Consider the following 21,928-nt stretch of genomic DNA (forward strand, 5'->3'; position numbering starts at 1 on the left):
ATGGAGTACATTATAGATTTCACACAGGTACAATGCTCGCGATATAAGTTGCATCACAGTTGCCAGGGTGCGTGAAAGGTGAGAGGGTGAGAGGGGCTAGGGGGAAGGGAAGGGTGAACCAGGAGGAGGAAAAATACGAGCAACAAGTGATTCAGTGCAACAATAACAACAATAGCAACAACAATAACAACAGCGGCGGGGAAAACGAGTAAAATGAACAAAACTCATAAAATGTAAAAGAAAAATATAAAACTTCCTATTTCCATTTTCCACAAACTTGACGCTACAGGGAAAAAAAAAGTTTATTCATATTTAGCAAACACACACACACACACACACACACACACACACACACACACACACACACACACACACACACACACACACACGATACCGCCACCATCACCACCGCTGTCGATCTACAAAAAGTAATTCTGTATTGAGTGTGATGACGATATACCGATGATAGTGGTGATGGTGGTGGTGACCAAGATAATGATGATGATGATGATGATGACAATGATGAAGAGATATCAACAACAACAACAATAAACAAACTCTTGCTACTGTTTTATCTACATGACCGACATTTACTTTGAAGCAGTTTGTATTAATATAAAAGGCACTCGCTCCGGCCAAGGCAACAAAAGGCCTTAGAATATAAATAAATAAAAGTGTCCACTGAACTCATGCCAGTCCTAAAAAAAAAGTAGGCAAAAGAATATCCAGAATTATGAGAAGTGTCTTGAAACTTCGGAAAGAGGTCGCTCACATACACGCGTTATTATCTATTCACAATCGTAATCATGCATTCCCTCGCATTTTATAATCATTTTAACGTGTGTCAGCTACTCATATAAGGTTATAGTCGAATGTATTAAGTGTTACAAGGACATTTTCATAACACTAGTGACGGTGTGACAGGATCTCTGTATCATTAAAAAAAACACGTGTATTCTAACTATACACATCTTAAACTTTTGAAACTTATCTTCATGACAATCCGAAGCGTTTAAAATTAGCGGCCCAGTCTATCCATTGAGGTCACAGCAGGGGACATTAGGGTTCCTCTATATGAAGACCACACAACAACAATGGATCACTCATGATGCACGATAACAGATCCATTCCCTTTCCCGCCTGTGACCAGAACCACCAAAACACACCAGATGCTGGAGAACCTTCTGTAGAAGCACTTGAGACCTTACCACTTGTAACAATAGTGATAATGATCGCTGTGCTGATGATAATGAACTAATAATACTAATTGTCCTACTACTACTACTACTACTACTACTACTACTACTACTACTACTACTACTACATCTACTAAGGCCACAACAATAAAAAGACAATGACAATACTAACAGCAGCAGCAACAACAAAAGTAGCTAGCGAAGGTTGCGGCAGCGGGTGAGGACCGTGGCGGGGCTAGAGGTGCCGCGGGGTTCATCAGGGTGGCGTGCCGCTGAGTCGCCGCCGTAAATCACTAAATGCCGCCTAATGACGCCAATAGCTGACAAACACACACAAAGGCCGCCGCAGAGGTGACAATGACACCATGGAAAATAAGTGCCGGATGATGGGTAGGGGGAGGGGAGGGAGAGAAGGGAGGACGGGAAGGATGGAAGGGAAATAGATATTGACGTTTGGAAATAGATATGGTTCTCTCTCTCTCTCTCTCTCTCTCTCTCTCTTCGTTGATAGTGACTGATATGGCGCCACTGCTGATAATGATACAAGTGATAACGATTAATTAATGCAGCCAGCGATCTTCCCATATAGAGGAATGATGGGCCTCATCACCACGCGGGGCACCACCACCTGGACTGATAAGGGACGCGTTACGGATCGATGGGGAGGAACAACCAGCAACTTATCACCCTCATTACTCGCCTCCCTTCCTCCCCTTCACACACACGTATTAAGGTGACGGAGGAGGGGCCGGGGGAGGAACCTCTTCACCTGTACAAACTAATTAAGATCATAATTCCACACTTACCTACCCAGGAGTGATGGCTGACCTTATCTAAGACAACACTTGACCTTATCTCCCACCATGCCGCTCCTTCCCTCGCTTGTTCGCCTCCCTGCTCCCCTTCCCGCTCGTCCTATTATGGCAAGCCCAGCGCACAGTCAAAATAGTCAGAATCGGCCTTTACGCTGCACAAAGCCGGATTCTTTCCTAATGCAATGGTTCCATACCGTGTCAACAGCACCAGCTGACACCACAGCGCTCGGGGCGTTTAACAGCCTGATAAAGCCATTGAAAAAGATTAAATGAAAGAGAAAAGGTTATCGCGCCTAAATCTCATTCCAGGGAAAACGCGCGCCAACAGCTGACATGGAATTGAAAACCAAATCGCTCACTATTTCACTCCGTCGCTCATTATCGCCCAGAGATCGCCGCCGGCAGCCTGATTTAATAGTTGACAGAGTTAAGGACACATGTGACTCCCAACAATTATGAGAGACGCTTATTATCGGTCAGGGAGGGAGGGAGGGGAAAGGGGCGGCCATTGTCCCTGTGTTTACCTACGGAACGCGCGCCCCGGACAAAACTTTTTAATCATTCATCTCCCCGCTTAATGTTATCACCCGCGCTTGATTTAGTGATCCGCGCGAGGGTAATTCAGCGCCTGAGTTATGTTATCGCCCGGTGTGAGCTTCTGGCGAGTGCTCGTAAGGACTCTTTGTGCGAGGAGAACTATAGTGTATTCATCCGCGCCGCCGCCGCCACCCGTCCCGCCATTGTAACTGAAGTGCCACGGCCCGTGTCCTCACCCCCGCCCGCGGCCTCCTGTTTGCACTCGTGTTTGCCTCTTCGTTTGCGCGTTTGGTAATCGTTAATGATGGTAAAATGATAAATAGTTTAATGGTGTGTTTTTTAGCAGTAATTGTTAGGAGAATTGTTTGTCGTTGCTGGATTAAATGTGCGTAATTAAGTCGATCACAGGAAACGAACACTTTTTCCCGCCACCCGGCAAACGTAAATCAAAACGAGGTGATAGCTCTCTCTCTCTCTCTCTCTCTCTCTCTCTCTCTCTCTCTCTCTCTCTCATTATTACTATTATTACTATTATTATCATTATTATCTTATCTTTCCTTATCATTATATTCCTATAGATATCCTTGCTTTGCTATTCCATGTTGAACTATAGTTGACTCTCTCTCTCTCTCTCTCTCTCTCTCTCTCTCTCTCTCTCTCTCAAAACACCGGGGAATCCTGGAGGGCAAAATTTACAGCAATCTCAAGAAATACAGCAGCGCCACCTCGGCTCCGGGCGGCGGAATACGACGGCTCCTAAATCCCAAATATTAAATTGTTATGATTTGTGACCCTCCCTCCCTCCCCCGTCCCTCCCTTCCCCCTTCCCCTTCACGCCGCGGGTGGGAGGGTGCATGGGGCGAGGGAGAGAATAGGATGGAGGGAGGGAAGGGGGATGAGGGGAGGGAGGGAGGAATGGGGATGAGGGGAGGGAACCAACACTCCATCCCGCTTTTGTTGACATTATCACCTCGTTTATAGCGGAAAATTGTCGGTGTCACCCCTGTCGTGTCGCCATGATTTCTCTCTCTCTCTCTCTCTCTCTCTCTCTCTCTCTCTCTCTCTCTCATGCGTACACAGATTAATTCCTGCTTTATGTTGCGTGATGTTATCGTAATGTTACTGTTTTGTCTTGCGTTCCTCGGCACATTGTCATCATCTCAAGCACCTCTACTGTTCTACTATTGTTCTCTCTATGCAATGTGCTCACCAGTCACCACGGCTTCACTTTCTCTATAAACTGTACACGTCATTTTCTCTATACACTTTACACGTTTGTACTACATTGTAAGTACTACACGGTGTACTCCGTATGTTGTATTTTAGATAGTACACGTTTTCTATTAGTACATCATACATAACTCTCTCTCTCTCTCTCTCTCTCTCTCTCTCTCTCTTGTAAATTGCACTGTATCCATTCGTGTATTGTATGTGCGCTACAGTTTCTCCACACAGTATTTGTTTTATATATTAATACAGATGCGTCCATACACACGATCCGTCTCGCTCCCTGCATACGTTTATACACACATCAATTCGTATTGCACATGCACGATTGCACACACCTGCTTAATATACATAGATACAGGTTCAAGCATACGCATTTTCCTTCTTTGTGTGTGTGTGTGTGTGTGTGTGTGTGTGTGTGTGTGTGTGTGTGTGTGTGTGTGTGTGTGTGTGTGTGTGTGTGTATGTGTGTGTTTTGTCTGCTTCACTAACTAATGTCGCCACACGCTCTCGCCTCTCCTTCCCTCCCGTACCATTACAACAAGCTCCTCGTCACCTTCGTCTCAATGTCTGCAATTCTTCTCCTTAGGTTTCATCACGTACGTAAGTAATTCGCCTTCTGATTTCTTCCCTCATATTTTTCCTCCTTCCGCGTTGCCTTCACCTGCCTTCTTTCTCCTCCTACCTCTTTCCGCCTCCTCGTCGTCCTTCTTTTCTTCCCCCCTCCTGCTTAGATACCCTCTCCTGTGTCTCCTCGTTCCTCCCTCCTTCCTCCTTCGTCCTTCTTCTTCCTCCTCCTCCTGCTCCTCCTCCTCCTTCTCCTCCTCCCAGGGTAATCAATCTTATACCTTCTCCACCATCGCTTCAGCCTCGCCTCTGAAACTGGTCTACCGCCGCTCTACCCGCGCTGATGTACGCGCACATAATGCTCAGTAAACACAAATTTCGCACACGATTTACATACGCACATGACTTCATTGCGCAAAATGTGTTTCGTACATGAGCCGTCAGACTTACGAGCCTTGTCATGGATGCAGTTTTGTGCCGCCCTTGCATAAAACACACGTCTTGTTCCGGGATTCGACATGTAGCTACTCGTTACCCGTACCCTCTGCAGTGGCACGATTTAACGTAGAGTAATAAGCACAACTCTTGGTGTAGAAACCGTATCCTTAAGCTTTCACGCGTCAACACAAAAAATCACAACAGTTTTTTTTTTATGTATTTTACTGACAATCTATCAAGAATTTTACTCCGAGGAAAAAAACACATGAGAACCCAATAATCTCTGAGGTTTCTAAAAAAGAAAAAGAAAATGTGATGAAGGAACAAAGCATTTCAAAGTCAGCGTGCTAAGAGGAGTCACGTTAAAGCAGTCAGGTGCACGGCGATATGGGAAAGAAGGCCCAGGTGTGAGGTGTGCGTGTGGGCGAGTGGGGCGAGTGGTGGCGAGGTAAGGAGGGAGGGAGGAAGGAGGGAAGTGGTGGGAAGCGGGAGGTGGCCACTGTTTGACCACCGCCTCGCCTCTCCGCTGTGTTGAACTGCTAATGAGAGAATAAATAGTGCGGGGGTTATTACTTACCGAGAGAGAGAGAGAGAGAGAGAGAGAGAGAGAGAGAGAGAGAGAGAGAGAGAAACTTTCCTTCCTCCACAAACAACTATCCATCTTTCTCTCTCTCTCTCTCTCTCTCTCTCTCTGCGGCTCGGGATGAGGGTCTGATCTTGAGGCGAGGACGGTGAGGCGGTGAGTGGTGCAGGACGTCCCATCTCCATTCACCAGGTCGGAGCAATATTAGCACTGGGACACACTATACCACCTCGCCGCTGGCCTCTCCAACACGCCACTATCATCTCTTCACTATTAATGCATGGACAAGGAAACATAAAACCGATCTCGACCTTCAGGAAGTATAAAGGAATCGGCGAAATCTTTGCTTCCCTTGCTGCAGGTATAAGGACTCCCACGTCTCAATCTTGCAAGGTGATTTTTACTCTCATTTCCTTAAACAAATACACAATGAGAACGGTCTTAAAATAGGGACTCGTGTTTTTTTCTTTTCTTTTCTCTTCTTTTTCTTTCTTCATATCGAGAAGGGAACTCTTAAAAAGGGAGGGTCGAGGATCTTTCTTTAGTGTTGATCACATACACTCAGGAGGATCTGCCAGCCGCGGAGGCAAGGTAGCGGGGAGCTGGTTGGCGAGGGCGCTGCTGCAATGGGGCTACGAGGAAGGGAGAGGGAGGGAGCAAGGCTGTGGTGCCTGTGTGTGCTGTGCTACTCGTCTTGGTTGATGGGAAAGGTAGTTTCGTGTGTGTGTGTGTGTGTGTGTGTGTGTGTGTGTGTGTGTGTGTGTGTGTGTGTGTGTGTGTGTGTGTGTGTGTCGGCGGGCACTCGGATGGGTGTAGTAGCTGACCTGGTGGATGGGTGAGTGAGTGACTGAGTGAGGCAGAGAAGGGTGGGAAGGGGAGGGGATACCAGCAATTAATCACAGCGGGCGTGGGTGGGGGTAGTGGATGCGGGTGCGGGCGGGCGGGCGGGTGTGTGCTCTGCCCACATGGGTGTTTGAGGCCGCGTCAGGCCGCTGGACGGCTGGACGTGCAGGGGCGAAGCGCAAATACACGGCTGGGAACATCTGAAGCCGTCTGTTACAACACGACCAACCCGTCCCCAGCGATTACCACCCGCCAGTCGTTATCCCAGGCAGTGTGTGTGTGTGTGTGTGTGTGTGTGTGTGTGTGTGTGTGTGTGTGTGTGTAGGAGAGACCTAAGCCAGTAGTTTGTAGTGGAAATAAAAAATATTAAGATCTCAATAACATGAAACAGCCTCCTTCTCAACACTCAACACAAAGACTGCAATAGAGTAACACTTCTCCTTACAGGGAAAGCAAATGGCATACAGAGATAGTAAAACAATGAAATGCCCCTCGCGACCCAAAGGAAAGACGTGGCCTCTAATTACTTATCGATCGCTGGGAGTTCATTGTCCTTATTACTCTCTGTCTTTACCCGCGCCGATCCCGCCAGCCTCCTGCAGCGCCCAGGCCACGCTCCGACTGCCGAGTCTGGCGGAGACGGTGACGGAGGCAGTGAAGGGATTATTATTGTTATTATTATTTTTATTATTATTGTTATTATTATTATTATTATTATTATTATTATTATTATTATTATCATTGTTATAGTATATGTACATATCTTATTTGTAATGAGTATGAAAAAAAAGAAAAGGAAAAAGAAGGAAGACAAAAACAACAACAACAACAACAACAACAACAACAACGACAAAGAAAAAGGAGAGAGAGAGAGAGAGAGAGAGAGAGAGAGAGAGAGAGAGAGAGAGAGAGAATATTACAAGTGTAAATACAGACGCCATGCACGGCTCAGACTAAACTGTCTGTCCTTACCGGGTGAATTTAATTACAAAAAGATCAGCGCCATGTTATTTGGTGAATGGTAACCTCGAGCACACCTAAATTCCAGGAAGCAACAACGAGGAGTATTTCTGAATGTTCCTTTTCGTGGGTTGCTTTGCCCGGGTGTAGTTGTGACCTTATCACATTATTACTGTGATGCATTTGGAAAGCAATTTACTGTTAGACTCTCTCAAGAAGTTTCTGTTGGCTTCGTGAAAAAAAAGGAAAAACACTGTAAAAAAGATGAACCGGCTGCGTGAAGGAGGATGTATTAAGACAGAAGGGCATAGATGAAGCAGAAGCAAACAATAAGATTACCGGGAAAAGTCTAATCTGAAACTGCGGTCTCTTGTCGAAACGGGATCCAAGATGAGATGTGAAAACTAAGTAAAGTGACTGAAATACGATATTGCAACGCTCGTAAAGCGCGGAAATTAAACCAAGTTATTAGTTTTTCATGATTAGTTGGTGAGTTGGTCCTCTAAATTAAATGGAATCAGTTTCTCCATGCAGTTTCCTTACGCAAGACTTGTCACACATGTTTTTACAATGTTCTCAGCCTGCAACGCCGGAAAGTTTTTTTTTTACTGCAATTATTTTTCTTCGTCATTTGGAGGCTTGGATGATCATCTGATTTTAGAGGTTTAGGCAGGAGTTTCAGTGTTTTCTTGAATGACACATCCGCAGAGGCTCACGCCATTCTCTGCAACGCCCCGTGGCGTGTGGCATTCTTCACGGAGAACTTATAAAACTACCAACTACTGGCAGAATTCGAACGACGACCACTCGGCCAGTTCCGCGTCTTCATTTTCGAGTATTTCTTCCTTTCCACATCTCCGAAGAGCAGCGTGAGCAGTGAAATGAATTCATCAATTTGCTTGTTCTTTCTCAAAGGAAATTCCATTCAAGATCACCTTCGTGTTATTTCAAATCGTTGCTCAGTAATGTTGGCGAGACGAAATCCATCGTGACTGTAACGGGAAGGTTTTCACTCCAGTGCACACTTCTTTGTTTCGCTCCGCATAATTTGCAATCAGGATTTCCCGGTTTTCTCTCCTGCTGCTCATGACGCAGGGAGCCTGGTGTTCCCGTGGGCCGAGCCAACCCACTGTGCTTCATTATGTCTGCAGTATTTCTTTCTTTCTTTTTTTTCTTTCTGTTTGTAATCTTCAATATAAGTGAAGGATAGATATATACTATACAGAGAAATTTGTGTACTGATTTGTCAGTATTAATGTTTGTTGGTGCGTCTGCTTATTTATCTGTTTGTGTGTCTGTCTGTCTGTATGCATTTGTTTATGCGAATTTTCGTAAAAAAAAAAAAAAAAAAAAAAAAATATATATATATATATATATATATATATATATATATATATATATATATATATATATATATATATATATATATATATATATATATATGAAGTACCTGAGTAAAATTGTGTCACTATAGTTATACATATAGTTCAACACAAGCCGTGTCTTAAAACCGTAAGAGAAAGGAAAAAAAAAAAAAGAATAATTCTAGAAATAAATGGGCACTGCAAGAAGCCGTCTGAGCTACACATGTCAGTTCCTGCATTAATCAAATATACCTACCTATTTCCATCCATCATCCACATCCATAAATTTGTCATATCTCTTAACCTAATGACGACATGGGAATGCCTTATTTAAAATAAAACTTCGAGAGTTTCATGCGTCCAGGCTGATAAATGTGCTTTTGCTAGATGGAAAATACAACGAAGAGAATGATGAATGGAGCCGAGACACCAGTACATGGAACAAAATCTTACCACACACCTATTTACTTAACACATCCAAGATTAAGCAGCACAGGACCGCATAATATCTGGTGATCATATTATGATAACCATGAAGAGAAACACTAATGTGGTAAATGCGTCATGTGATTACACTCAGATAATTTTTTTTTCCATGAATCACGGGCAGCAATGAAGTCTGCGTACACTTTACAAACAATGATGTTCAAATACATGCATACACACACAAACATTCCCAAAATTCAACTTTATATTCCATGCCATGCAAACATTGGTAATGGTACTAGAGCCAGCGTTACCTGGCCATGTGAAGCAGCCCTCACGCCGCCCCACACTTACCTGGAATAAAACAATATACAATTACTACACAAGTACAGAGAAATTTAGGTTTTTTCTTTCAACAGACAACTTTGCGCGTCACAGGAAAGAAGTTTACGAAGAAGTTAGGGTTCTGTCTCCAATTCACATCCGACCTTAAATTCCTTCCCTGGAACTCTTGTTAAGCACTGGCCTAGAGGCTGTTTACCTTCCAAACCCGACGAGCGGATTTCACAGCCACTTTTGTAACTAATTTCAGAGGTGCACATACACGTGTGTAACTACGACGTGTACATATTAGCATTCTCTCTCTCTCTCTCTCTCTCTCTCTCTCTCTCTCTCTCTCTCTCTCTCTCTCTCTCTCTCTCTCTCTCTCTCTCTCTCTCTCTCTCTCTCTCTCTCTCTCTCTTTCTCTCTCTCCTCTCCCTCCTCCAGCTTCTCCTCCAAGTTAACCTTACGAATTACAGTCAATCACCGCTAAAACTCGAACAATAGACACAGGGTGACGCACGACTCCCCATCAGCCAATCACGTTTTCCCAGAAGTGTTGGGATTGCCGGGGGTCGTGCTGGGGTGGCTACCGTCTGGTGGGGCACTGCGATGATGCCCAAGGAGCAGAAGGAAGACGAAGGAGAAGAAAAGGATGAGAAGGAGAGGAGAGGAGGAGGAGGAGGAGGTGAGGGGAGGGTCAAGTAAGCAGATCATTGACTAAACACAAGTACTCCTCTGCTCATCACTGCTCCATCGCCGTGCTGTAAGCTGTCCGCTGCGCCTCCTCAAACACCGCCCTACATTCTATCCTTCCTTAAATATTTTCACTGACCGCCAGTTCGACACCCAGCGTCCACCGTTCCACAAGTGTTCGTCCTGTGCAGGGAGGGGGCCCAGCAGCCTTCCCGGGCACTCCACCTTTTAATTTCCCCTCTCTTTTTTTTGCCTCCCTGCCTCTCTTGTAATCTAATTTCCCAAGTGGAGGAGCTTTGGGGGGGTTGTAAGGGGGTCGGAGGCGCCCCGGCAGAGAGGGGTCAAAGGAGATAATTGATAATTAATGGGGCGGGCCGGGGAGTGAACTAAAGGCGAGGCTAGTTAATTATTCATGGGTATCCTGGTGGCCTCGACTGTGTCAACACCACCACCGCTGCTCTCTCTCTCTCTCTCTCTCTCTCTCTCTCTCTCTCTCCCTCAGGGGGCCCCTTTACAGCCAAGACATGCGGGGAAGGGGGAGGCGTTGGGCGGGGTTTGCAGCGGGTAGTGACAAAGAACAGGTTATAGAGAGCTGTGCCTGTGTAATTCAGAGAGAGTACCTGTCCTGTACCTCTCCCGCTGAAGCACTGGAGGGAAGGGGCGTGGTCCATGGTGTAGGAGGAAGGGAGACTTAAGGAGCAGATAGATGGCGAACGGGACACGTGACAGAGAAGTAAAGAAAAAAATCAAATAAAAAAGAGGAAAACTCCACTAAGTTATACTCACTCATAGATAAGATAGACGTAATAGACTAAATGGAAGAGGAAGACAAGAGGCAGGAAGAAAAAGAATGGGGAGAAAGAACAGACCTTTTGCGCGAACTAGGAACTATCGAAGAGGCCACAGCGATCTGGAGGAGAAGTGGGGGCCGCGGCGAGGTGGTCTGGGAGGAAGGGGGCTCTGTAAAAACCAGGCCGGTGGCTGGTCGCATGTTATGATTTGCCCTGAAATAATATTGACACGGGTATTCTCCCAGGGGGCGCGGCAGGGCTAGGGGGGCCCAGGTAGGAGAGATACAGAGGAGGATGAGAGAGAGAGAGAGAGAGAGAGAGAGAGAGAGAGAGAGAGAGAGAGAGAGCATGCATTTCCGAAAAAAATCTTGTTTCATCACTAACAAGTATTCATTCTCTCTCTCTCTCTCTCTCTCTCTCTCTCTCTCTCTCTGTAGCAACTATCTATTTATCATTTATTTGAACTGCTTATTTGCTGTTAATTTAGTGTTTATTTATTTGTCAATTTCCGCACATCTCCCATGAGCGATTGTGTGTGTGTGTGTGTGTGTGTGTGTGTGTGTGTGTGTGTGGATACGCTTGAGAGCAGGTAGGAACATGTGAGGGAATATCAGCGGGATACAAAGAGAGGAAAGACGACAATGTGAAAAAAAAAAAATCAAGAAATAATCACATTTAAGATAAGACAAAATTTAACAGGTAAAACAAAAAAAAAAAAAGTAAAAAGAAGTAAATCAAGAAAGACAAATATTTTAAGATAGAGAAAGGCAATAACTGCACTTTAAAACTCACTCTAACTTTCAACCAACCAAAGGCGTGAGAAAGAACAATCCGAAAAGAACCACAAACTAATCAGAACTTAAACATAAAAAAAAAAAAAAAAAAACAGGTGAAGTAACGAAAAGAAAACCAATCGCTGCACCAGAAAAAAAAAAAAGGAAAAATGTGAGAAAGAAAACACAGAACTGTAAAAAAAGAAAAAGAAAGAACCAATCGCTACACCAGAAAAAAAAAAAATGAAAAATGTGAAAAAAGAAAACACAAAACTGTAAAAGAAAAAAAAAAAAAGAAAACTAAGGATAGATAACAGAATCAGACACCAAAATGACCAACTGAGCACAATGACGGGATAATGGAGTCGGTCAGTGGCTAGGAATCACATCACCCCATCAGAGCAAGGCGCCCACCGTTCACTTCTTTCATTCCTAACACAGAAAGAATCAGACGTGACTGAATGGCCGGCAAACTGTCTGGTGAATGGCTGGGTAACTGGCTGGCTGGCTGATTGTCTGGCTGAATGGGTGACTGGCTGATTGGTTGAGTAACTGACTGGCTGGCTGGGTGGCTGGGTGGCTGGAGGGGGGTTGGTGGTCCAGCGTCAACAGCCAGTCACGGTAGGGTAATTAATCTTGCCACGTTGTGTTTTCAGAGGCAAATGGCGCGGTTTTTACTCTTGCCTTACCTACTCGAGTCTTAAGTTCCGAGCGCTCCAAGTAATCAATGTATTTTTATTCTCTCTCTCTCTCTCTCTCTCTCTCTCTCTCATTTACTCGTCTCCTTACACTAATGTCTTTTCTTTCGCTTCTAAATGTTGTTATTATTCCTACGTTTCCCCAAGTCTTGTTTTCCTGCCTTGTCTCGGTCAGTGATTCGTGTTTTTGTTCGCTTTCTAATGCTCAGACCATTTGTTTGTCCGCGGCGAGGATGATGGGGTTCCCGTAAAGAAAACACACACACACACACACACACACACACACGAAGAGAGGGAAGAGGGCTTAAGAATATGTCAACATGTAAACCTATACCTAACCAGAATTTCACCTGTTTTGCTCCTCTCTCTCATTTCTGATTGCTCTTTTCATCTGAACCTTACGTATTCTCATCTCTCGCGTTCCTCTCTAACCCTCACTTTAATCTGGTCTCACGCGTTACTGCATTTACGTGCATTGTTATTCCAGCCACTCGATTTACATACTTTCTTTTCTTGTTTTATCTTTTTTAATCGCATTACTCTATCGATATCCTATTTTATTACAGTTTTGGCATCAGTCTGCAACTTACTGATTGCTTCTAGACATTTTCTCCTACTTATTACTAGAAGTCTTTCAAGAGGGAAGATTTTAAGACTTAATAATTATAGATATAGCTATAGATGATTATAAATATAGATATAGATATAGATAGATATAGATATAATAGATATAGATAATTATAGATATTGAAGTTGGCATCTTCCACTGACAATTCTTTAAAGATTTTTGTTGTCCTTGACCAAAAAATATTACATAGAAGTCTGTATCAATCTACTTTTATTTTCTTTACTCATTATTCTTCCTCGTATTAAGTTTGTCTCCCAATCCTGTGTTATCTCTCTCTCTCTCTCTCTCTCTCTCTCTCTCTCTCTCTCTCTCTCTCTCTCTCTCTCTCTCTCTCTCTCTCTCTCTCTCTCTCTCTTTCTGCGAGGAGTGGAGTGGAGAGTGTTGCACGGGGAGAGCGAAAGATGAGGAAGGGGAAGACATGCAGTTAGGAAGTTCAGAAGATAGGTCAATAACCATGAAAACAGCAATAGATGACGGGAAAAGGGGCAGATAGAGAGATAGATAGATAGATAGATAGATAGATAGATAGAGAGAGAGAGAGAGAGAGAGAGAGAGAGAGAGAGAGAGAGAGAGAGAGAGAGAGAGAGAGAGAGAGACTGTGTGTGTGTGTGTGTTAACGAGATGAATATAATAGCCGTTGAGTTTTGCTGTTTATAAGCGTACATCGGTGAGGGCCGCCACAAACCACAAGCAGTAGTAAAGATGACTATTTTACATCACAGAGATACCCAATAAGCCGCATCTCTATGGAAGCAGTGGAAGAGCTCACAGGCAAACAGATACTCCTTGCAATAGAACGCCATGTAAGAACGGAAACAACGCAGAACATTCAATCCCACTGAAGCTGATTGGAGAAAAGTTACCATCTGTACATCACACCGCGGTACTCTTCCTGTTCCGCATCGTCTTCTGATTCTTATAATCCAACCATTTAACCACTTCAATACTGGAACACAATTTTACCTTGAAATTTGTGTACGATTAGACCATTTTATTGACATTAGGAGGGGTCTATGGAGGTCAGAAGATTAATGATCACAGTCTTCACTATTTCAATCCCCTACATGAGTTTTTGAAGCTGTATAAAACCACCAAATAGTAAGTAAAATGAATATGGAAACGCGTCATGGTACTGAAGGGGGTTAAAAACAACAGAGAAGCTGACGGACAAGACGCAGAAGACCTAACCTCACTAAAGCTGCGCCAGTTAATCAATCTCCCTCAAGTAATACGATCCTTTCACCCTCTTCTCCAGATTCCTTTAATGTAAGAGGGGAATTTGGCTTAAGACAACCAAAAAGTATATATATATAAACACAACCCACTGATGTTGCCAATCTCCAAAAAGCGTAACCAGAAAGAACCATTCAAAACTTGAGGAAATGTATCTCGAAACCTCCATCTTGAAACGACTTGGGCCGCCGTCTGTATAGGTCCTGTTACTCCCACCTCCCAGGCTCTCCCTGTCACTCCGTCACCCTGAGAGCCGCCTGGAGTTCACTGAGGAGCCATAATGGTGCCATAACGCAGGGCCGCCTCATTCTCGTCGGGGTAATGAGGTGCGGGGAGAGGGAGGAAAGGGGGTAAGGAGTTGGGGGAGGATGGGAATGATGGAAGGGGGATGAAGTAGAAGTGAAGGAGGAGGTGAGTGATGGAGAAGAGATGGGAGGAGAGAGAGAGAGGGAGGAGGTACGAGGAAGCTGAAGGGAGGTAATGAGAAGCATAGGGTGGAGATGAGAGCCAGCAGGAGAGCCTTTGTTTGGAGGAGCAGGACGAAGAGGAGGAACAGGATGAGGAGGAGGTGGAGGAGGAGAAAGAAGAAGAAGAAGAAGAAGAAGAAGAAGAAGAAGAAGAAGAAGAAGAAGAAGAAGAAGAAGAAGATAATGATGATGACGAAGAGAGAGAGAGAGAGAGAGAGAGAGAGAGAGAGAGAGAGAGAGAGACGGCAAAGAGGTGAAGGAAAGACAATGGAAGGACAAAGAATGGAGGGAGAGGAGGAGAAAGGGAGGAAAGAGCAGTGAGCTGAAATGTAGGGAAGGACGAAAGGAGGAAGGGAGGGAGAAAATATGGGGGGCAAGAAGGGAGCAGTGGCAGTGTGGGGGGGATGGAAGCGGTCGTGTGCAGACAAGCATGGTAAAGGGGAAGGAGGGCGGGAAGGAACTTCTATGAGTAATTTACCAAGTTGTAAGGGATGATCTCTCTCTCTCTCTCTCTCTCTCTCTCTCTCTCTCTCTCCACCAAGGAGGGATCGTATATCAATGTGGCTGACGGTGGCAGTTTCCTCTCTCTCTCTCTCTCTCTCTCTCTTACTTCCTCCTGATCTCTCTCTTCGTCATTTTCTTCTCCCTTTCTCCCTTACTCCCTCTTCTCTGCACGTCGGATCCGTTTCTTATCCTCCTCACTTTTCTTCCCACTCCCTCTCTCTTCCTCTCTCCCTCCCTCCCTCCTTCCCTCCCGCTTGACTTAACATGCAGGTCACTAACACAATCCTGACTCCGCCTGACCTGTGTCCTCCACCCTCCTTCCACTCCTCCTTTTCTTCCAGAACTCCTCCACTAGTCCTCCACTCCATCTCCATCACCACCTCAATATACCTCCTCCACATTCTCTCTCTCTCTCTCTCTGTCTTGTGGGTGTGGCAGGCTGGTTCCTCTCAGTGGGCGTGGAGTAAGGGCAGCGTCTTCATCGAGAGAGAGAGAGAGAGAGAGAGAGAGAGAGAGAGAGAGAGAGAAATTCCCGCCATGTCTCACCGTCCTAGACTCACCAACTCTCATTCTTCTCCCTCGCTAAGTTCAGAGCTCTGTTGGAGGGATGGGGGAGGGAGGGAGGGAGGAGAGGAGGCTTTTGGGGGAAGGTGGGGAGGGATTGGGGGTCCTGATTCCCTCCTCCACCAGGTAATGACGCCGTCCTGTATCACAAGGGGAAGGAAGGGAGGAGGGGGATGAGGGAAGGGGAAGACCTTAGGATGGAATCTATAACCACATTAGACATCCCTCCCCTTCCCTCCCTCCCTAATGCAGCAATCCCGTAACTGGCCGAGCCGACATGAAAGGCGTAATGTGATTGGTGGAGGCTCCTTTACTGGCTGGGTAATGGACCAATCATGGCGGTGATGGCGGGGCGACGTGAACACACTGCTAATGGCGGGATCACGGTAAGTTGCCGGTCCTCGCCAGACCCACACCCGCGTCCCTCCCTGCCCTGCCTCTCCTCCCCGGCTCGCTCTCCTCGCTTCCTCATAGCCGTTCATCAAGCTCTGAAAACTGCAACACATTTTCCTTGATGAATGCTGTATTTCCCGGGAGATTAGCATCCACATTAGCGGGGGAAGGGAGGGGGAGGAAGAGGTATCGTACGTCCGCCATCTCCCAGCGTCTTCCAGGCAGCGGCAACGGAGTGGCGGCGGCATCTTTGTTTTTTGGCGGGAGACTCTCGCCCGAGGATCAATTAATCCAATTACACCGATTGTTCCGCCTCGGCCGTCCACTGTTGCTGATTGCTGGGCCGCCGGAAGGAGGGAGGGAAAGGCCTGAAGAGAAGAGGAGGGAGACGTTTGGATGGCCAGACTGATTTTGGTGCTGGTGTTGCCTCCCCAAAGTTATCATTGAGACTGGAAGATCACTTTCAGGAGTTGGTTCTTCTGAGTCGCTGTGGAGTGCCTCCTCTTGAGCCGCGTCATGGCACATTTCATCCTTGCACTAACATTTTCACACTCCCAATGAAACACCATGAGTAAAACAACGAAAACGAGATGTGTCTAAAGTGTATTCTGAGTGCTGCATTATCTCTTGTTGGCATCCCAGAGCAAAGGACACGCGATCATCACCCAAGGCCCTGAAGTAGAAATTCATGAGCGCTTAGAGCCTCAATGTTTCCAGGGGGTATGGCGCGGCTGAGACAGGCTTGTAGGGTGCTTAGGAAGGTTTTGTTAATATTTGAAGATTTTGTTGCCATTACGAGGTCTTAAGGTGTCAACATTTAAAGGCCTTTTTTAAACCCTCAGGGCTGAGACGCTACTCATCCTAGTGGTGTGTAAACATTTGGGAGTATACTATCTTCATTTTTACTTTTTATTCTGTTTAACAGCCGTGGAGCGTACCCTCGCGTCACAGGGAACGTTCAGTGAGGAAGTGCAGCGCGTTAAAACTAAACGTTGTGTTTGATGTCTTGAATTCATTTACTGTCACTTATTTTCAAAAAGGTAATTTGATAATTACTTCGGATACGATAGCAAAGAAATAAAAACGGCTCTTGTTATAACTTTGCTACAAATATCTTTGTTTTGATTAAATAAACTTAAGGTCCCTCCAAAACTGACACCTTTCCCATATAATACACGTTCTGCACCACCTTTCATACAACATGACTGTGACAGACCAATACGCTCGTGGGCACCGTGTTTGGTTCTGGCATGCAGATTATGTTTGTTTTTTTATCTTTTATCTTGATTTTCCAGGAATACAAAATTACTCATGCTAAAATAATACATCTCGAGTTGTTCCAGACAAGTATTGGAGAGAAGGCAGAAGAATTGACGAAACCAACATTTAAAAGTATAATTGATCATTCCCGATTTCAGGCAAAAAAATATCCTACTTTTACATAGATAACACTTTAGAAATACCGTCTTATACAGAGAAAATTTCGATGCAGAGACGTAAACCCTTACAACAAAGAATAAACACACACACACACACACACACACACACACACACACACACACACACACACACACACACACACACACACACACACACACACACACACACAAACACAAACAAACAAACAACACCATCATGCATGCAACACCCAAACACCCACCAGGCGGCAAGGCAATGTTTGAGGGAGGAGCAAGCAAGACAAGCTTTACAGGGGAAACGATGGGCATTAGCCTTTTTCCTCCCACTGAGCTGACTCCCTCCTGCCTCCCTCAAGTGCTTGCGTTGGTTAATTATACATGCAGGCGGTGCAGGGGCGAGGATGGCCCGCTCACCGTCTCAGTGGCTCTTCACGGCCGCGTACAGAGGTCGGCGAGCAATTAGCTGGCTGCAGTAACGACCCAGCTAACTGGTGTAACGAGGCAGGCGAGAGAGGAGATGAGAGAGAGAGAGAGAGAGAGAGAGAGAGAGAGAGAGAGAGAGAGAGAGAGAGAGAGAGAGAGAGAGAGAGAGAGAGAGAGAGAGAGAGAGAGAGAGAGAGAGAGAGAGAGAGAGAGAGAGAGAGAGAGAGAGAGAGAGAGAGAGAGAGAGAGAGAGAGAGAGAGAGAGAGAGAGAGAGAGAGAGAGAGATGTATTCTTTAACAAAACATCACCAAAACACACACACACACACACACACACACACACACGGGTATCATCAATCTTGCACTAAAAATCCCCGTGCTCACACCTTAACAAACACTGATTTTCCCCCTAATGATAATGACGCAGAGAAAGCAGGAAATAACATTAAAAAGGGAGGGAGTGCAAATACAGAAGGAGCGAAAGAGAGAGAGAGAGAGAGAGAGAGAGAGAGAGAGAGAGAGAGAGAGAGAGAGAGAGAGAGAGAGTCGGAGAAACTAATGCATAAACTCTCTCTCTCTCTCTCTCTCTCTCTCTCTCTCTCTCTCTCATAGAACCAGAAAGGAGATATAACGTAATTACAAAACAATAATAACAAAAAACACTGACAAAAAAGAAAAGAAAAACAAAAAATCAGACTTTTTAATCACTTTCCCATATTCCGAAATGACGCAAAGGAGAGAGAGAGAGAGAGAGAGAGAGAGAGAGAGAGAGAGAGAGAGAGAGAGAAAAAATACACTTAGAAAATAATTCCAGATTTTATGATGACAGTATTTAAGTGGGAATATTCTGCGGCAGTGTTGCAGGAGCGGCGGAAGAAGGCAGAAAGGAGGAGGAGGAGGAGGAGGAGGAGGAGTGAATGTGATAACGTCCCCACATTCGCGCTCCGAGATGAGGCACAAATCAGATTCCAGGATGGAGGAAAGTTTTCAAAAAGACCAATGAGGAAGGAAGAGGAGGAGGAGGAGGAGGAGGAGGAAGAGAAGAAGAAGAAAAAGAGAAGGAGAAGGAGAAGGAGAAAGAGAAGGAGGAGGAGGAGGAGGAGGAGGAGAAGGAGAAGGAGAAGGAGAAGGAGAAGGAGAAGGAGAAGGAGAAGGAGGAGGAGAAGGAGGAAGAGGGAGAGGAAGAAGAACAAAACGGAAAGAAGGAAGAAAGATGGAGAAAAGGGAGGAACAAGAGGAAGAGAGAAGGAGGAGGAGGAGGAGGAGGAAGAGGAGGAGGAGGAGGAGGAGGAAGAGGTCTTGATTGTGGGTGTTTTCTGAGGCGCCGCCCAACTCCCGAGCGCGGGTGTTAATTGGAGTCAACACCTCGTCCGCTTCCCTTCTCCGAGACTTGGTTCCTCGTACATCACCCTTTCTCCTCTCTTCCTCCCCTCGCCGCCTCCCCTCGATCACCTGCTCCCCTTATTTGCGCGCGTCCCCATTCGCTCGGTGAGGGGAATTAGCGATAAAGGAAGGAACACGAGGGTAAATAGAGCCAAGAAGGGCGGCCCAGCTTCGGACACGCTTGTTGATCACCCCAAAACCCCGCGCAATTGGCCTGAAATGTAACAGCAACACGAATTCAAATTATATTAAACTCGTTACGGCCAATCCTCCTCCTCTTCTTCTTCCTCCTCCTCCTCCTCCTCCTCCTCCTCCTCCTGGTGGTGGTGGTGGTGGTGGTGGTGGTGCAGGTGCGATGATGCTTTGTAGTGTGCGTGTGCGTGCGTGCGTGTGTGTGCTTGTGTGTGTGCAGAGAAGAAAATACTATTAAAAAGTAGACTTAAAGCTCCTAACATAAGCCATGCACGCAACCCACAACAAACACTGCTCCTCCTCCTCTTCCTCCTCTTCCTCCAGCCAACTTTCATCCACACTCCTCCACCTCCACCTCCACCTAATCCTCCTGGCAGTCCCTCTCTCTTCCTCACCCTAACACCCCCCACCCCCCAGTCCTCCCTCTCTTTCCCCCAGAAGCCAATCACTGTAATCGTTTTAATCCATAACATTAGAGCCTCTTCGTTTAGGATCCTGGGACGACGTAAGCTTCCTCCTCCTCCTCCTTCTCTTCCTCCTCCTCCTCCTCCTCCTCCTCCTCCTCCTCCTCCTCCTCCTCCTTCAGCCAAAAGTGCTCGCTCTTACGGCTCACAGAAGGGCGTCGTGGCTCGGAGATTTAGGTCGTGGTGGGGGAGGGGGAGCGTGTGGGTTAGCACTGTGTGGCTGTGAACGGCTGGAGATGGTAAGACTGTGAGTTACGCCCATGTTGCCCAGCCTGGATGATGGTGATGATGATGGTGGCAGTGTGTGTGTGTGTGTGTGTGTGTGTGTGTGTGTGTGTGTGTCTGTGTGTTTATGCGTGAGGGGGAGTCGGCCATTTAGCAAGGGCGTCCCCAGGTTCCAGCGTGTGACCAGTGACCACAACACCTGCATGGAAGCAAACACGGGCGTCAATTTACAACAACTCGCTGCGCAACCTTTATAGCAATTGTTCCTCGGGGTCTGGTTCTCCTCCTCCACCACCACCACCACCACCACCACCATCACCACCACCACAACACCGGCTAAGTTATGGCTGTGGTGGCGGAGAGTGAGAGCACAAGTCCCTGCTTCACTGTAAATCCTTTTCCCTCCCTCACCCAACCTGGACCAGCACTACCACAGCCTAAGTTATGGTGGTACAGTGGCAATGACGTACAAAGAATGTAAAGGCTGTGGCTTCACTGTACTTCTCATTGTTATCAATGTTACGTGTCACCATCACCACCACTATAGGAATGGTAATGGTGACAATATAGAGGAAGTACAGATAGAGTAATGCAGTGTTGATTCTCGCCTCACGCAGAGCACTATTCCTCCCTCACCTCACACATCACCATCTCCGCTGCAGCTGAATTACAGGGAATGGTGTTCGTGGTGGCACTGGTGGTGAGGATATTGCGTATGTGATGTGTAACGCTTTGTGTTGTCTTTAAATCATTTCTCTAAACTCTACGGGACTGAAATCCTTGAATTGGGATAGCACAAAATAGGAAGCAGGCTCATGTATATGATGAATATGTAGAAAAATGCAATAACCGACTACCTGCCTTGAAGTCAACTACTGCTTGTTTTAAAAATCACTGAGTCTTTTTTTATTGGAGCAAAATATTTCTTCCCGTGCCGGGAATCGAACCCGGGCCTCGCGGGTGAGAGCCGCGTATCCTAGCCACTAGACCACACGGGACTTATTTTCAACTGAGATTCATATAGTAAAATTAATTGTAATAAAGAAAATATAAAAAAAACTTGAATGGTTTATTGTTGAGCAGCAATGGAGGCATATGGTGCAGCACAAAAGAAAAAAATATTCAACATAAGACACTATAATTACATTGTAAAAGAACACATGTTGTACACCAGACTTACATCTCTGCAATAGACTCGTAACTGAGGAGTAGGTACTTAAAAAAAAAAAAAAAAGCTCAGAAGAAAAAAATATGAAAAAAAAGAAAGGAAACCATTAAAGAATGGAAAGAGAGAGAGAGAGAGAGAGAGAGAGAGAGAGAGAGAGAGAGAGAGAGAGAGAGAGAGAGGGTAGAAAAAAGATAAGTCTGCTTAACATTACACCTCCCAGTGAAATGTGTGTGTGTGTGTGTGTGTGTGTGTGTGTGTGTGTGTGTGTGTGTGTGTGTGTGTGTGTGTGTGTGTGTGTGTGTGTGTAATTCACCACGGTCGTCTGCTGGTCACCCAGCCAGCCTTCCCCATTACGGAGCGAGCTCAGAGCTCATGTGTGTGTGTGTGTGTGTGTGTGTGTGTGTGTGTGTGTCTCCGCCCCTGCACGTGCTGGCCCTTCCCATGCACGTGTAAGGGCAGGCGTGGCACGTGCGGGGGAGGGACAACATGTGGCCACAGTAAACACGGGAGAGGGGAGGAGCAGGTCACGTGACACCAATAGAGTAATAATCGCGAGGGAAAATAAGTGGAAGGAGAGTGTTGGCTTTAAATGCACAGGTGGCGAGAGGAGGAGGAAGAGGAGGAAGTGGTT

The 21,928-nt window shown here is 45.9% G+C and overlaps 1 protein-coding gene and 1 non-coding gene across 3 annotated transcripts in view; one reads left to right on the plus strand and one right to left on the minus strand.

Moving 5' to 3' along the window:
- LOC123517628 (motor neuron and pancreas homeobox protein 1-like) overlaps nucleotides 1-21,928 on the plus strand; it is a 63,801-nt gene that overhangs the window by 15,989 nt on the left and 25,884 nt on the right. The window lies entirely within an intron of this gene.
- Trnae-cuc lies at nucleotides 21,056-21,127 on the minus strand. The gene has a single exon. It is a non-coding gene; the product is annotated as a tRNA-Glu (tRNA).

Source organism: Portunus trituberculatus, chromosome 42 (genome assembly GCF_017591435.1).
Source record: "Portunus trituberculatus isolate SZX2019 chromosome 42, ASM1759143v1, whole genome shotgun sequence".
In the NCBI taxonomy this organism is placed as follows: domain Eukaryota; kingdom Metazoa; phylum Arthropoda; class Malacostraca; order Decapoda; family Portunidae; genus Portunus; species Portunus trituberculatus.